Consider the following 16,880-nt stretch of genomic DNA (forward strand, 5'->3'; position numbering starts at 1 on the left):
GGCCAGACTGCTCTCTAACTCCTGACCTCAGGCAATCCAGCTGCCTCGGCCTCCCAAAGTGCTGAGATTACAGGCATGAGCCACTGTTCCCAGACCTGCAAGTCAATATTGTTAAAATGGTCATAGTGCCCAAAGCAATTTAAAGATTTCTCAAATAACTTAAAACAGCTACCAGATTCAACATTATTCCTATCAAAGACCAATGTAGTTCTTCACAAAACTAGAAAAATCAATTCTAAAATTCATATGGAACCAAAAAAGAGCCTGAATAGCCAGAGCAATTCTAAGCAAAAAGACCAAAGCTAGAGGCATCACACTACCCAACTTGAAAGTATACTATAAGGCTACAGTAACCAAAACGGCATGGTACTGATACAAAAACAGACACTTAGGCCAATGGAACAGGATGGAAAAGTCAGAAATAAAACTGTGCACTTACAACTATCTGATCTTCAACAAGGCTGACAAAAATAAGCAATGCGGAAAGGACTCACTATTCAATAAATGGTGCTTGGATAATTGGCTAGCTATATGCAGAAGAATGAAACTGGACCCTTACCTTTCACAGTATACAAAAACTAACTCAAGATGAATTAAGAATTTAAATGTAAGTCCTCAAGCTACAAAGAAGAAAACCTAGGAAATACCCTTCTTGACATCAGCCTTGGCAAGAATTTTTGGCTAAGTCCCCAAAAGCAATTGAAACAAAAAATAAAAATTGACACCTGGGACCCAATTAGACTGAAGAGCTCTGCACAGCAAAAGAAAGTATCAACAGAGTGAACAGAATGAAAGAAAATTTTTGCAAACTATACATTTGACAAAGGTCTAATAATCAGAATCTATAAGGAATTTAAACAAATCAGCAAGCAAAAAACAAGCAACCTTGTTAAAAAATGGGCAAAGAAGATGAACAGATACTTCTCAAAAGAAGACATAGAAGTGGCCAACAAACATTAAAAAAATGCTTATCTTAACTAATCATCAGAAAAATGCAAATCAAAACCACTAGCTACCATCTCATACCAGTCAGAATGGCTATGATTAAAAAGTAAAAAAATAGCAGATGCTGGTGAGACTGCAGAGAAAAGGGAACACTGTTACACTGTTGGTAGAATGTGGATTAGTTCAGCCACTGTGGAAAGCAGTTTAGAGATTTCTCAAAGGACTTAAAATGCGGCTATCATTTGACCCAGCAATCCCTTTACTGGGTATGTTCCTGAAGTAATATACATAATTATAGCAAAAAGACACATACACTCATTATGTTTATCACTATACTATTCACAATAGCAAAGACATGGAATCAACCTAGGTGCCCATCAATGGTGAATTGAATAAAGAAGATGTGGTACATATACACCATGAAATACTATTCAGCCATAACAAAGAATGAAATCACGTCTTTTGGAGCAATATGGAAGGAGCTGGAGGCCATAATCCTAAGTGAATTAATACAGGGAAATACCGCATGTTCTCACTTTTAAGTGGCAGCTAAACATTGAGCACACATGGACATAAACATGAGAATAATAGACACTGTGTACTACTAGAGGAAGGAGGAAGGAAGGGGGTCGTGGGTTGAAAAACTACCTATGGGGCATGATGCTAACTATCTGGGTGCAATATACCCATGTAACAAACCTGCACATGCACCCCCTGTATCTAAAAAGAAGTCGAAATTTAAAAAAAAAAAAAAAAGAATGTGTGAATTCCAAGTGATTTGGAAGGCATCTTGGGCTAGCCTGAAATGAATCTCTTGGCAGAAAGCAAGAGATATGCAGTGTAGCTTAAGGCAAGATAAAATCTATTTGCCCTGGCACAAGAAAGATCAAAGACTGCATAAAACTGCAGCAATGGCTAGAGTAGGAGATGGAGCCAAGAACATTTTGAAATGTGTACAGGATGGATCTGATTCAGGAGGTGACATACTAAGTCAGAGTCATTGAGGAAAATGCACCTGAGACAATGAGAAGTTAAGCAGGACACAGCCAAGGCCTTTTCTCAAAACCTTGCTGTGACTCCCTGTTTCGCTCATCTTAATAACCAAAGTGTTTCCTTCCCTGACTATCTCGTTTCCTGCTCTCTACCGACGCACACATTCCCACCACACTGTGGCTCTGCCTTAGGAAATTTGCACAGGCTCTTCCTGGAGCAGGCAGGCTCTGCCTGGAGAAATCCTTATCTTTTTTTTTTTTTGGGGGGGGGGCGGGGAGGGACAGAGTCTTACTCTGTCACCCAGGCTGGAGTGCAATGGTGCAGTCTTGGCTCACTGCAACCTCCACCTCCTGGGTTCAAGAGATTCTCCTGCCTCAGACCCCTGAGTAGTTGAGATTACAGGCATGCACCACCACACCTGGCCAATTTTGTATTTTTAGTAGAGAGGGGGTTTCACCATGTCGGCCAGGCTCGTCTTGTACTCCTGGTCTCAGGTAATCTTCCCACCTTGGCTTCCCGAAATGTTGGGATCACAGGTGTGAACCACTGTGCCCGGCCTGGAGCAATCCTTATCTAATGATGAGTGGTTTTCCTGGAGGTCTAACTCTTCCTTCCTTAGTGTCCTTGGTCCATGCCATTCTCCCGGAGGCTTACCTGATGACCTCATTAAAAATGCCACCCTGTTAGACTCCTAAAGCTTTTCTTTCTCCCACAGCACTCCACCACCTTCCAATGGACTATAAAATCGATTTCCTTATTAAGTTTATTATTTATTTTTCTCTCACCCTTTGCAGAAGGCAAGATCCACAAGAGCTGGCATTTTTGACTAGTTTGTGGTGAATGTATCCCAAGTACCTGCAACAGTGACTGGCTTATAGTGGATGCTCAAAAATTGTTTGATTTTTGAACAAGAAAATGCAACAGCAACACTCTTGTGGAAGCACTGAAGTGAACTTTGCCTTTAGGGAAGGGCTCACAGTTATTCCCTTTTGTGCTTTTTAGGGCCCATACTGTCTGCAGTCTAGTTAGTAGGAATACCAGCTGTCTGCTTTTAACTGGAGCAGGTTCAGAGATGGGGTAGAATTATAACCATGACCTTTTTTATATTGAAATTTAAGACTGAGCAGTGGTGAAGACCAAGTGGTTTGTCATCCTAACATATTTTCATATGATGAACCACAGCTGAGAGGTTTTGAAATGAAGGCAAAATTTGTTCCAGGTAGGAAACTAACCATGATATGATTAGTTTATATTTATATAATATATAAATACATCATATTTTATATTTATATAATATATAAATACATCATATTTTATATTTATATAATATATAAATACATCATATTTTATATTTATATAATATATAAATACATCATATTTTATATTTATATAATATATAAATACATCATATTTTATATTTATATAATATATAAATACATCATATTTTATATTTATATAATATATAAATACATCATATTTTATATTTATATAATATATAAATACATCATATTTTATATTTATATAATATATAAATACATTATATTTTATATTTATATAATATATAAATACATTATATTTTATATTTATATAATATATAAATACATTATATTTTATATTTATATAATATATAAATACATTATATTTTATATTTATATAATATATAAATATACTATATTTTATATATAATATATAAATATACTATATTTTATATATAATATATAAATATATTTTATTTTATATTTATATAATATACAAATACACTTTATATTTATATAATATACAAATACACTTTATATTTATATAATATACAAATACACTTTATATTTATATAATATACAAATACATTTTATATTTATATAATATACAAATACATTTTATATTTATATAATATACAAATAAATTTTATATTATATAATATAAAATGCATTTTATATTATATAATATATAAATACATTTTATATTTGTATAATATATAAATACATTTTGTATGTATATAATATATAAATATATTATTATATATTATATGCATATAATATTTTAACTTACTGTATATTATCTAAACGGTAGAACAATTACTTGTGATAGGTAGAGATTAAAATTTCCACTTTAGAAAGAAATGTTTATTGATATATTTGTAGTTTTGAAAAACAAACTGAGCTAAATTCAGGTAACATAAAAAAGCCATTTAAAGTGTACAATTCAGTGGCATGTAGCATACTCACAAACATTTGCAAGTATAGCTTTTATCTAGTTCCAAAAGATTTTTACCATTCCAAAGGGAAACCCTGTACTCATTAAGCAGTCACTCGCCATTACGCTTGTCCCAAAGCCCCTGGAAACCACTAATCTGCTTTATGTCTTTATGGATTTACCTATTCCTGATGTCATATACATGAAATCATATGATAGGTAAATTTTTGTGTCTGGTCTCTCATTTAGCATACTGTTTCCAAGGTTCATCCAAGTTGTAGCATGTATCAGTATTTCATTCCTACTTATGATTGAATAATTTTCTATGGTATGATCTACCACATTTTCCTTATCCACTCATCATTTGAAAGACATTTGGGTTGTTTCTACTTTTTGGCTATTATGAATAGTGCTACTATGATCATTTGCATACAAGTTTTTGTTTGAATGCCTCTTTCAATTCTTTTGAGTATATATCTAGGAGTGGAATGTATATTTATGTTTACTCACTTTATTCTGGAAGCATATTTCCTGTAAGAGACAAACATTTATTGAGGGGGTATTACATATGTTAGGTAAATTGGATATTAAATAACCTTAAGAAAAGTAAAAATGTAGATAAGAAAAGAATATTGAGGTGAAAAAGTGAAAATTTCAAATGAAAGTATGTAAGCCACACATTCTACATGCTTGCTACAATTAGATTAAGAATTTGATTTGCAGGCACCTGGTAGATGCTGAAGGCTTTTCTAAGTAAGAAACGAAATCCAGAAGTAAAATGCTTATGCCAGACATGAAACCTAAAAGACAGGTTCGACTGCATAAAAATGAAGAGTTTCTGTACACTAAAAGGAAAAAAAGCTAGAAGATAACTAAGAAACTGGAAGGAACTAGTTACAATAGTGGTAACAAAAGGTCCACACAATATGTAAAGGGTACTGATACATCACTTAAAAATATAATGGAATATATTACATTAAGGTGTAAGTAGACTTTTTTTTTTTAAAGGCTTTTTTGAGGGAGGAATCTAATAGATTGGATAAAAATTTAAAAGGATATATAACATTTAGTCTTGCTAGGGATGTAGGGAAAAGGTCAATGTAAATCAATGTCATTAAAAGAAAATGTGGTATGTAGACATCATGAAATAATATGCAGCCATAAAAAGAATGAGATCATGTCTTCTGCGGGAACACGGATGGAGCTGGGAGCTATTATCCTTAGCAAACTAACACAGGAACAGAAAACCAGATACCACGTGTGCTCACTTTTAAGTGGGAGCTAAATAATGAGAATTTATGAACACAAAGAAAGAAACAACAGATACTGGGGTCTGCTTGAGGGTGGAGGGTGGGAGGAGGAAGAGGAGCAGAAAATATAAATATTGGGTACTGGGCTTAATACCTGGGTGATGAGATAATCTGTACAACAAACCCTTTGACATGAATTTATCTATACAACTCATACTCCCAAATCTAAAATAAAAAATTTTTAAAACGAGCATATATTGGTAAACCTTTCTTGGGGATTGCTATGGTTTGAATGTTTGGCTCCTCCAAAGCTCATGTCAAAACTGAAACCCCAATGTAAGTAACAGTATTAGGACGTGGGGCCTGTAAGAGGTGACTGGGTCATGAGGGCTCTGTTCTAATGAATGAATTAACACATTCATGGATTAATGGATTAACAGGTTATCATAGGAATGGGCTTATAAGAATGAGTCTGTTATAAAAGTTAGTTTGGCTCTCAGTGTACCCATCATGCCCTGTGATGCCTTCTGCCATGTTATGACACAGCATGAGGCCCTCACCAGAAGCTGACAAGATGTGACTCCTGATTGTAGACTTCCCTGTCTCCAGAACTGTAAGAAATAAATCTCTTTTCTTTATAAGTTACTTAGCCTTAGGTAGTCTATTATAGTGACAGAAAATGGATGAAGACACAGGGAAAACTGATAGCATGGTATTAGTGGAAGAACAGACATACAAGATAGGCATAGATCAATGGAACAGAATAAGGATCCCAGAAACAGACCCACATAGATCTTTGACAAAGGAGCAAAGGTAATTCAATAGGGGAATAATAACCTTTTCAACAAATGGTACTGGAACCATTGTAAATCCATATGCAAAAAAAAAAAAAAAAAAAAAAATGAACCTAAACACAGACCTTACACCTTTCACAAATACATTAACCAAGTGTAGTGTAACCCAACACTGGGGGTGGCGGGGGAGCGGGGGGAATCTCTGAAAACACTAGGGATAAAAAAAAAAATCCAAAAATCTACCAGTGATAAAAGCACAGACTATCTACAAAAGAAAGAAAAACAGAATGATATCAGACTTTTCATCAGCAACACTTGATGCATAAAACAAATATGGAATATAGTCTGAATCAATGGGAAAGTTCTCTGGACAGAAAGAAAATGATACCAATAGAACTTGTATATACGGCATCGAGCTATGAAGTATTGCATTGTTTGGCTTTCAAGTCTACACTTAAATCCAAAGAGAAAACTAGAATTTCTGGGGATGGGTGTACAAGAACATTTTAAGAAAGAGAAGTGAAACCGGGGCATGCTCTGGGCAAAATGACTAGTACATTCAGTCCTGGCTAAGCTTAATTAAGTAATGTGAGTTTGGATACTTATAATTTTCTCAGCTGGATATATATTCTTGTTACACCAATTGTGGCAGAGCAGTTATCAAACATACTCATTGGATCTCTATGCCATACTTTACTTTCTGTAGAGCCTCTGGCAGCTGACAGAGTTTACTTTACAGAATGCCCCCCGGTCAGTGAGATAGTATAGAGCATGACAGCTCCTTCTGCCATAAGACATGATTTGAACAGAAAGCTTTTGCTCAAAAACAATGTAGTTTAGCCTAGTCAGTTAATCAAAAAGTATAATGCTAGGAGAGGCAATTTCATCATGTGGAAAACTTTTGATGCATTATCTCATCTACTCACCAAATGCAGTCTTCCAGTGAAAATCACCCCATATACTACCAGATGGAATTTTATGCAAGCACATGTAGAAGTGTGCCAGGATAGTAAAAGGAGAAATTTCAAAGCACAGCTGCCAGCTCTGCCTAACATAGGACTGGAAGAACCAAATTTATAAGCGGGTGCTTGCCAGACAGCAGACCTCTCAGTTAAGCCAATTATGTAAATGGGCCTTGAAGAATGATTTGTACCAGGAACAGTTTTGGATGAAAGCCCTGCTCTTGTAAAGCCTTATTCTGGATCTAGACTGTTTTAATATTTTTGCTTTTCCTCCAGTTTTGTTTGATTTGATTTTCCTGACTTGTGGAGAAACTCTCCCTCATCAAGCAACGGTGGGCATTCAGAATAAGACCTTTGTTAAATTGATAACTTGCAGGAGGACACAGAATCAGCAGAAACAATGGAATGTTCATTACTGTGCTATAGTTTTAAGGTTAAAAAGGTAAGAATTCTCAAGAATTGATTAAATACATTTTAAAGCAAAGAATCATCATGAACACTGTTCTATTTTCTGGTTCCTTGAAGCCAAATCAAATCCCAGGATATGGTGATCATGAAACATTCCACTGAGACCGTTAACAAATTCCCTGTTTTTGTGTCTGAAAGTTATCTTGGGACCCCTATCATTGAAATAGACTGATCTTTATGGCAGAAGAGAAATACAAATTCTAGAGAAGAGTTGGGACTAAAGAAGAAAAAAAAATGCGTGCTCAACTTCAGGAGCTCCATATTCAGAAATGAAAGGGGAAGGAGAGCAGAAAGCTGTACAGATTTTCAAACTGTGCTTGGTGCATTGTTCTCAAGTCTCTCAAGGATTCAGAGGAGGCTTCCCCTTTACCCAGGCAGCTGCCCTTACCACAGTGTCAGTCAAATCAGCTCAGTTGCAGACATTGTGCTCCTGTCTAAAGTTTCACTGGGAGAAAGAGCTCCTTGCCTAAAAAAAAAAAAAAAAAAAAAAAATGAGGGAGCATCACTGCCTAGACTGAGAACGACTTTAGGAACCTTATTTCGGGAGCCACGTAGTTGCTTGATTTTGTAAAAAACTTTTGTTTCCAAATTTTATGATTTCCTTTTCTCTTTTCCCAGGTGTTTAGCAATAACATTCCACTGAACTACAATTGTATTTAACAGCTCTACTCCAGGAATACCAAAAGAAACATAAAAACAGAATGGGTAGGTACAGCTATCAAACTACTAGAAACAATAACATAATTTACTAAGGTGCCCAATTATAAGTTAATATACAAAATCAGAAGATTTCTTACGTGAACAGTAAGAGGTTTTATATAAGCTATACAGAAATTTACATACGGAATTTAATGGAAGAAAATCTTCCATTCATATTGGCATCACAAAATAAAATATCCAGAAACAAGGTTAACCAAAAACGTAAAGAGCCTTTTGGAAGAAAACTGTGAAATTCCATTGTGGGGCCATTAAAGAAGTCTTGAATACATAAATTAAATCCCTTGGTTTGAGATAATAAAACTCTCAATATTTACTGTGCTTTTGTTGTTGAAATACAAATTGTGGACATTTTTACGAGGGGAATAGATGAGTTACAACCATCCTTTTATCAGTTACACAGAATCTTATTGAATGGGTATATCCTACTTATGTCAGTTCTTAGTAGTGAATATTAGTTTGTTTCTAATTTTTCCATATTAGAAACAATGTGAAAAGAACTTGCTCTTATTTATGTGTCTTATATCCACACTAGTATTTAATACCTTTCTAGGAGCGGAAATTGCTGGCCCAAACAAACTGCCTTCCAAGAAGATTTACTAATATACATTCCTGCTTATGCTATTTTAGAATGCCTTCTTCTCCCCATCTCTATGAACACTGAGCATTCTCTTTAAAAAATTTTTTTTCTCAATCTACTAGACTCCTTCTAAAATATATACTTTTCAAAATGCCTGCTTACCCTTCAATATATTGAGTTGTCTTTTAAAAGATTATTTGTAGGTACTGTTTATGTATTAGGTTGTTGGAAAATTCATTGCGATTTTGCCATTAAAAGTAATTAAAAGTAATGGCAAAACCCGCAATTACTTTTGCACCAACCTAATATTATCTATGTTGACCTTGTGTTACCCATATTGCAGACATTTCCTTCGAGTTTTATTGTTATCTCTTTTTTTCTTTTTGAGACGGGGTCTCGCTCTGTGGCCCAGGCTGGAGTGCAGTGGCGTGATCTCGGTTCACTGCAACCCCCGTCTCCTGGGTTCAAGCGATTCTCCTGCCTCAGCCTCCCTGGTAGCAGGGACTAGAGGCGCCCGCCACCTCTGATACCAGGCTGGAGCGCAGTGGCGCGATCTCGGCTCGCTGCAAGCTCCGCCTCCCGAGTTCACGCCATTCTCCTGCCTCAGCCTCCAGAGTAGCTGGGACTACAGGCGCCCGCCACCATGCCCGGCTAATTTTATATATTTTTAGTAGAGACGGGGTTTCACTGTGTTAGTCAGGATGGTCTCGATCTCCTGACCTCGTGATCCACCCGCCTCAGTCTCCCAAAGTGCTAGGATTTCAGGAGTGAGCCACCGCGCCTGGCCTCTTGTTATCTTTTAACATTTCTTTTGTTATACAGATGTTCTTCATTTTTAGGTAGTCACACTTTTTTTTTCTTCTTCTTTAGGTTTCATGCCTTGTGTAAAATGTTTTACTTCTGGGTTTCATTTCTTAAAAAAGCCTTCCACATCTGCCAGGTGCTGAGAAATCAAATCCTCAATCTAACTATAGCCACCACGTGGAACCTGTGGCTACGTTTGTGATCCCAGCAGCTCCTGCTCCAGGTAAGCAGATCGTGGCTATGAGTCTCTGGATGTACTTGTCTCTCTAGATTTCAGGGCAGTGGGTTACCCTGCTACCTCAGTCTCTGATGGGTCCAACTAAAGTCACAGATTTTCAGTTTGTTCAGCTTTTCTTATTGTAAGATGGGAGCTATGACTTCCAATCTTCCCATATAGCAGAGGTGAGACTAGAAGCTTTTTACTGTAAATTATTTTTGTTTAGGTGCTGAATGGTTTTATATAAATGCAAACAGGTTGTGAGGGGTGGCATATCAGTAATTAATTTTGGATAAGCCACATTTCAAGTGCTCAGTTATCACATGTGGCTTGTACAGCAGAGGCTACTGTACTGGACAGTGCTATGTGCCATGTTAGGATTGGGAAACTTTTCTTAGGAGAAGTGGGATATTACTGAAGGATGTTAATTGGAGTTTAGGAGTGACATGATTACTTTTGCATTAACACAAATCACTGTGGCAGTGGAATGGAGAATGAATTGGAGGGAATGAAGAGTTTATTTTATTTAGAGAAATTAGGAGGTTCAGAGACAGATTTGCTGAAGGGCAAACATAGGCACTTGAACCAGGGTGCTGGCAGTAGGAAAAGATAGAAAAGAAAAGAGTCAGACATTTATCCAGTGCATTCCAGGAGGCTTGACAATAATTGGGTTCAAAATAGGCAAACCAACTTTATAAGTCAGCTAATAATTTGATCGTAATAATCATTTTGTCCCTTAAAAGTCAGAGAATAGGTTTTATTGAAATATTATTTTGAAGAATGTCAAATATTTGACAAAATTTATTTTCAGATATGTGGAAATTGTGGAGTAGTGGGAATATGTTGGCTATGGAGAACTTTAGTTTCTTATGGCCAAATGTAAATGGCTGCAGTTGCCAGCAGATGCAGAATAAGAAGTCTCCAGCTCATGTTCCCCAACACAAACAATGGTCTGGCAGCTGTTCATGAGCAAAACTGCCTTTGTGGGAGCTTTGGGATCCAGATAAGAGGTCACAAAACCCTGGTGAAGCTCAAGACTGAGGAGAGGTACTCTGAGAAGGCAGGTACATGCCCCAGTGGCAGGCTCACCGAACGTGGTTCAAGACTGCGGAGAGCTGCTCCGAGAAGGCAGGTAATTCCCCAGTGGCAGGCTCACTGAGCATGGTTCCAGCTACAGACCCAAAGCAGCCCCGTCCCCCCATGGATGTGGCTCTAGCCCTGCTTGACTGCAGGGCTGCAACTAGCCCTATCCAACAAGAGACCTGGGAGGAGCCACACCAATCTATGCCTCTGGTAACAGGGCCAACTGGCTGCAGACCTGACTGGGGATCCTGAAATGGCCCTGTGACTTGGCTTCAACCCTGCTCTACCACCAGTCTGGAGTCAGTGCTGCCTTCAAAGGGATCTTGTGAAACACACATTGTCATGCCCCAGGTTATAGATTCACCAACCTTGGTCCTTACTGTGGCTCTTGAAGAGTCCCTGTGACCCAGCTCCTGCCCTGCTCTCAGTCCTGCCCACCCAAAGACCAAGTAATGTCTGTCCATGCCCCTGGTAGCAGGCTTGCTGCCCTCAGTCCCTGCTGTGGACCCTAAGTCAGTGTTGGCTATGGACCCGGAAGCAGCCCTGAGACTCAGTTCCAGCCTCTTTCTGTCATGGTTTCTGTCATGTCTTGCCTGCTCACAGAATTGGTGGCATACATGCCCCTCATGGTAGACCCACTGACCTTGAGTCTGATGGTAAACCTTGTTGCAGTCCTGTGAGCTGGCTCCAGCACTGCTCTACCACAGTACTGGGGGAAGTCCTTCCTGCCCAGAGACCTAAACAGGGCCCTAACAGGAGTCTGTTCTGTCAGGGACCTGGTGGAGCTACACACTTAGCAGGTATTCCCTGGTGGCAGACCCACTGTCTGCAGACTCAACTGCAGAAACAGAAGCAGCTCCATGACCAGGCTCTAGCCTTGTTCAACTGTGGTTCTGGAGGTGGCTCCATCAATCTGGGGATCTGGCAGGAACCACGCCCATGCTTGCCCACACCCCTGGTAACCGGACTGTCAACTGTGGGACCAACTACAGACCAGGCCACAGCCATGTGACCTAGCTCTAGCCCCACTTGACTCTGACCCAAGAGGCAGTTCCATCAGTCTGAGAAGGAGGCAGGAGAAGGCCTTTACCTGCTGAAAGCAGTCTATAAAAACAGGAAGAGGTGTTTGCTCCTTCAAGTGAGCAGATACCAATACAAAGGTATATGAATCATGAAGAACCAGGCAAACAAGACACTACTGAAGGAAATTAATACAGCTCCAGTAACCAAGTACCAAAAAGTATAGATCTATGAATTTCTTGACAACAAATTGAAAATAATTGTCTTACGGAAGCTAAGTGAGCTATAAGCTCAATAGACAACTAAATCAATATTTCAGGAAAACAGTACGTGAACAAAATGAGAGGTTTAACAAATATGTAGAAATCATAACTCTCATTTTGTTCATGTACTGGGCCCAGAGGCAGGCCATTTGAAATTATCCAGCCATGGGAGAAAAAAGAAAACAAAAAAAGAAATAGAAAAGAATGAGAAAGGCTACAGAATTTATGAGGCACCTTCAAGCTAGTCTGCATGTACATTATGTAAGTCTCAAAAGGAAAAGTGAAAGAGAAAGGAGCAAAAAGCTTATTTGAAGAAGAAATGACTGAAAAGCCCCCAAATCTGGGGAAGAAAATAAACATCCAGATTCAAGAGATTATGAACTTCATATAGGTTGAACATAAAAAGGCCTATGCTGAAACACATCACATTATAATTAAACTGTCATAAGTCAAAAATAGAGAGTTTTGAAAGCAGCAAGAACAAAACAACATGGCAGGAACCATGTTTGCCCATACCCCTCGTAACAGGACTGCAGACTGTGGAACTAACTGCAGACCAGGCTATAGCCATGTGACCCACTTCTAGCCCCACTTGACTGTGATCCAAGAAGCAGTCCCATCAGTCTGAGAATGAGGCAAGAGAAGGTCTTTACCTGCTGAAAGCAGTCCATAAAAATAAAATAAGAAGAGGTTTTATACACATAAATAGAAACTTCTACAGGACTGTCAGCAGATTTCTCAGCAAAAACCTCGCAGGCCGTGAGAGAGCGGGATAGATAATATATTGAAAATACTGAAAAAAAAAAAACCCCTGCTAATCAAGAATACTATACTAATCAAAACTATCCTTTCAAAATGAAGGAGAAAGTCTTTTACAGACAAAGAAAAACTGAGGGAGTTAATCACCGTCAGAACTGCCTTATAAGAAATGCTAAAGGGGTTCTTCAAATTGAAATAAAAACATAGTAAAGAGCAATGTGAAAGCATAAATGTTGCTAGTAAAGGTTAATATATATACAAATATGGAACAATGCAACAATGTAATGGTGGAACATAGACTACTTTTAACATAAACATGAAGTTATAAGACAAAAATGTTAGGGATGACTAGGGCCACAAAAATTTGTTAATAGATACATACTATACAAAGAATCAAACCGACTTTAAGAACACCAAGAGTGTGGAGTAAAAATGTGAAGCCTTTGTATACAATTCAAGTTAAATTACCAACTTAAGATAAAAAGTCATAATTACAAGATACTTTATACAAGTCTCATGGTAGGCACAAAACCCCTGATATATATATATATAATACAGAGACGAGAATCAAAGAAATTGCTACAGATAGTCGTCAAATAACAACGAAAGACGGTAAGAGAAGAAGACACGAACAAAACAATAGCAAAGGTGACAGAAAACAACAAAATGTCCATAGTAAGTCCTCATCTGTCAATAATTATCTTAAAGGTGAATGAATTAAATTCCCCAATCAAAAGACATAAAGTGGCCAAATGGATAAAGAAAAAAGAGCTAGTAATATGCTTTCCATAAGAGACTCACTTTAGCTTAAAGGACAGACACAGGCTGAAAGTTAAGGAATAGAAAAGATAATCCATACAAATGGTAATCAAAAGAAAGCAGAAGTTGTTACACTTATATCAGAAAAAATACTTTAACTCAAAAACTGTCACAAATAATGTCATCATGTAATGTTAAAAGAGCCAATTCAACAGGAAAGCATAAATATTGTAAATATACATGCACTTAATATTAGAGCACCTAAATACATAAAGTAAATATTGGCAGATCTGAAGGCAGAAATTGACATCAATACAATAATAGAAGACTTCAATATCCCTCTCTCAGTAAACGGATAGAACACCAGACAGAATTAATAAAGAAACTGCTGACTTGAGGGTGATGCCATAGACCAAATAGACCAGACAAACATACAGAACTTTCTACTCAACAGCATACCTATACGTATTCTTCTCAAGCACACAAGGAACGTTCTGCATGATAGATTGCATGTTAGATTACAAAGTAAGTCTTAACAAATTTAAGAAGATTGAAATCATACCAAGTATCTTTTCTGACTACAATGGAATGAAATTACAAATTGATAACAGCAAGAAAATGAAAAATTCACAAATATATGAAAATTAAATAATACACTTGTGAGTAACTGTTGAGTCAAAGAGGAAAACAAAAATAAATTTTTAAAAAATTCAAGAAAAAAGGGCCAGGCACGGGGGATCACGCCTGTAATCCCAGCATTTTGGGAGGCCGAGGCAGGCAGATCATGAGGTCAGGAGATCGAGACCATCTTGGCTAACACAGTGAAACCCTGTCTCTACTAAAAATACAAAAAATTAGCTGGGCGAGGTGGCGGGACCTGTAGTCTCAGCTACTCGAGAGGCTGAGACAGGAGAATGGCGTGAATCTGGGAGGCGGAGCTTGCAGTGAGCCAACATCTTGCTACTGCCCTCCAGCCTGGGTGACAGAGCGGGACTCCATTTAAAAACTAAAAATAAAAAAAAATAAAAAAAATAAAAATAAAAATAAATTTTTTTTCAAGAAAAATGAAAACACAATATACCAAAACTTATGAGATGTAGTAAAAGCAGTACCAAGAGGGAAGTTTTTAAACATAAAAGTTTGTAAGAAACATTTTAAATAAACAAATGAATAAAGAAGAAATAGAAAGTTGGAACAGACCAGTAACAAATAAAGAGATTGAATTGGTAATCAAAAACCTTCCATAAAATAAAAGCCCAGGACCAGATGGCTTCACGAGTGAATTCTACCAAACATTCAAAGAAGAATTAATGCTAATCCATTCTAAATAATCCCTTCCAAATAAAGAAAAAGGGGAAATGGTTCTAAATTCACTCCTGAGGTCAGCATTATCCTGATACCAAAGCCAGACAAAGACACCACAAGAAAACTACAAGTCAATATCCCTCATGAACACAGACACCAAAATCTTCAATAAAATACTAGCAAACTGAAAACAACAGCACGTTAAAAGGATCATGCATCATGATCAGGTGGGATTTATTCCTAAGATGAAAGGATAGTTCATTATACACAAAGTAATTGTGTCCTATTTAACAAGATAAAGGACAAAAATCTTATGATCATCTCAGTCTATGTAGACAAAACTTTTGACAAAATTTAACATTCATTCATTATAAAAATCTCTTGATAAAATAGACAAAGAAGGGATTTATTTCACCCCAATAAAGACAAAATATGAAAAAATCCACAGCTAGCATTATACTCAATGTTCAAAAATTGAAAGCTTTTCCTCTAAGATCAGAAATAAGACAACGATGCCCACTCTCTCCACTTCTATTAATCATAGTACTGGAAGTTCTAGCTAGGATAATTTGACAAGGAAAAGAAATAAAAGTAATACTAATTCAAAAGGAAGAAGTTAAATTGCCTCTGTTTGAAGATTACATGATCTGACATAGAGAAAACCATAAAGACTCCACCCAAAAACTGCTAGAACCGATAAAAAAATTTAGTAAAGTTGCAGGATGCACAATAGACATACAAAAATCAGTTATGTGTCTATACACAAATAACCAACTATCCAAAAAGGTAATCTAGAAGACAATTCCATTTATCATAGCATAAAAAATACTTAGAAATAAAATTAACCAAGGAAGTATGAGATCTGTATCCTGAATCTATAAAATATTGATGGAAGTAATTGAAGAAGCCACAAATAAATCACAAGATATTCCATGTTCATGGATCAGAAAAGTTAATATTGTCAAAATGTCCATACTACTCAAAATGATTTATAGATTCAGTGCAATCCCTATCAATATTCCAATGTCATTCTTTAACAGAAATAGAAAAAATAATGCTTAAATTCATATAGGACCACAAAAGACACCGAATAGCTAAAGCGATCTTGAGAAAGAAGAAGAAAGCTGGAGGCATTACACTTTCTGATTTCAAATAATATTATAAAGATTATAGTAATTAAAGCAGTATGATAGAACAGACACATAGACCAATGGAAAGCATAGAGGGCCCAGAAATAAACTTACACATGTATAGTCAACTAATCTTCAACAAAGGTGCCAAGAATACACAGTGATGAATGGATATTCTCTTCAATAAATAATGTTAGAAAAACTGAATATCCACAGGCAAATGAATGAAATTGGGCCCTTATCTTACACCATGCACAAAAATCTACTCAAAATGGATTAAACACATAAGACCTGAAAATATAAAACTACCAGAAGGCGGCCGGGCGCGGTGGCTCAAGCCTGTAATCCCAGCACTTTGGGAGGCCCAGACGGGCGGATCACGAGGTCAGGAGATCGAGACCATCCTGGCTAACACGGTGAAACCCCATCTCTACTAAAAAATGCAAAAAACTAGCCGGGCGAGGTGGCGGGCGCCTGTAGTCCCAGCTACTTGGGAGGCTGAGGCAGGAGAATGGCGTGAACCCGGGAGGCGGAGCTTGCAGTGAGCTGAGATCCGGCCACTGCACTCCAGCCTGGGCGGCAGAGCGAGACTCCGTCTCAAACAAAACAAAACAAAACAAAAAAACCAAAAACTACCAGAA

Source organism: Chlorocebus sabaeus, chromosome 15, assembly GCF_047675955.1.
Source record: "Chlorocebus sabaeus isolate Y175 chromosome 15, mChlSab1.0.hap1, whole genome shotgun sequence".
Classification (NCBI taxonomy): domain Eukaryota; kingdom Metazoa; phylum Chordata; class Mammalia; order Primates; family Cercopithecidae; genus Chlorocebus; species Chlorocebus sabaeus.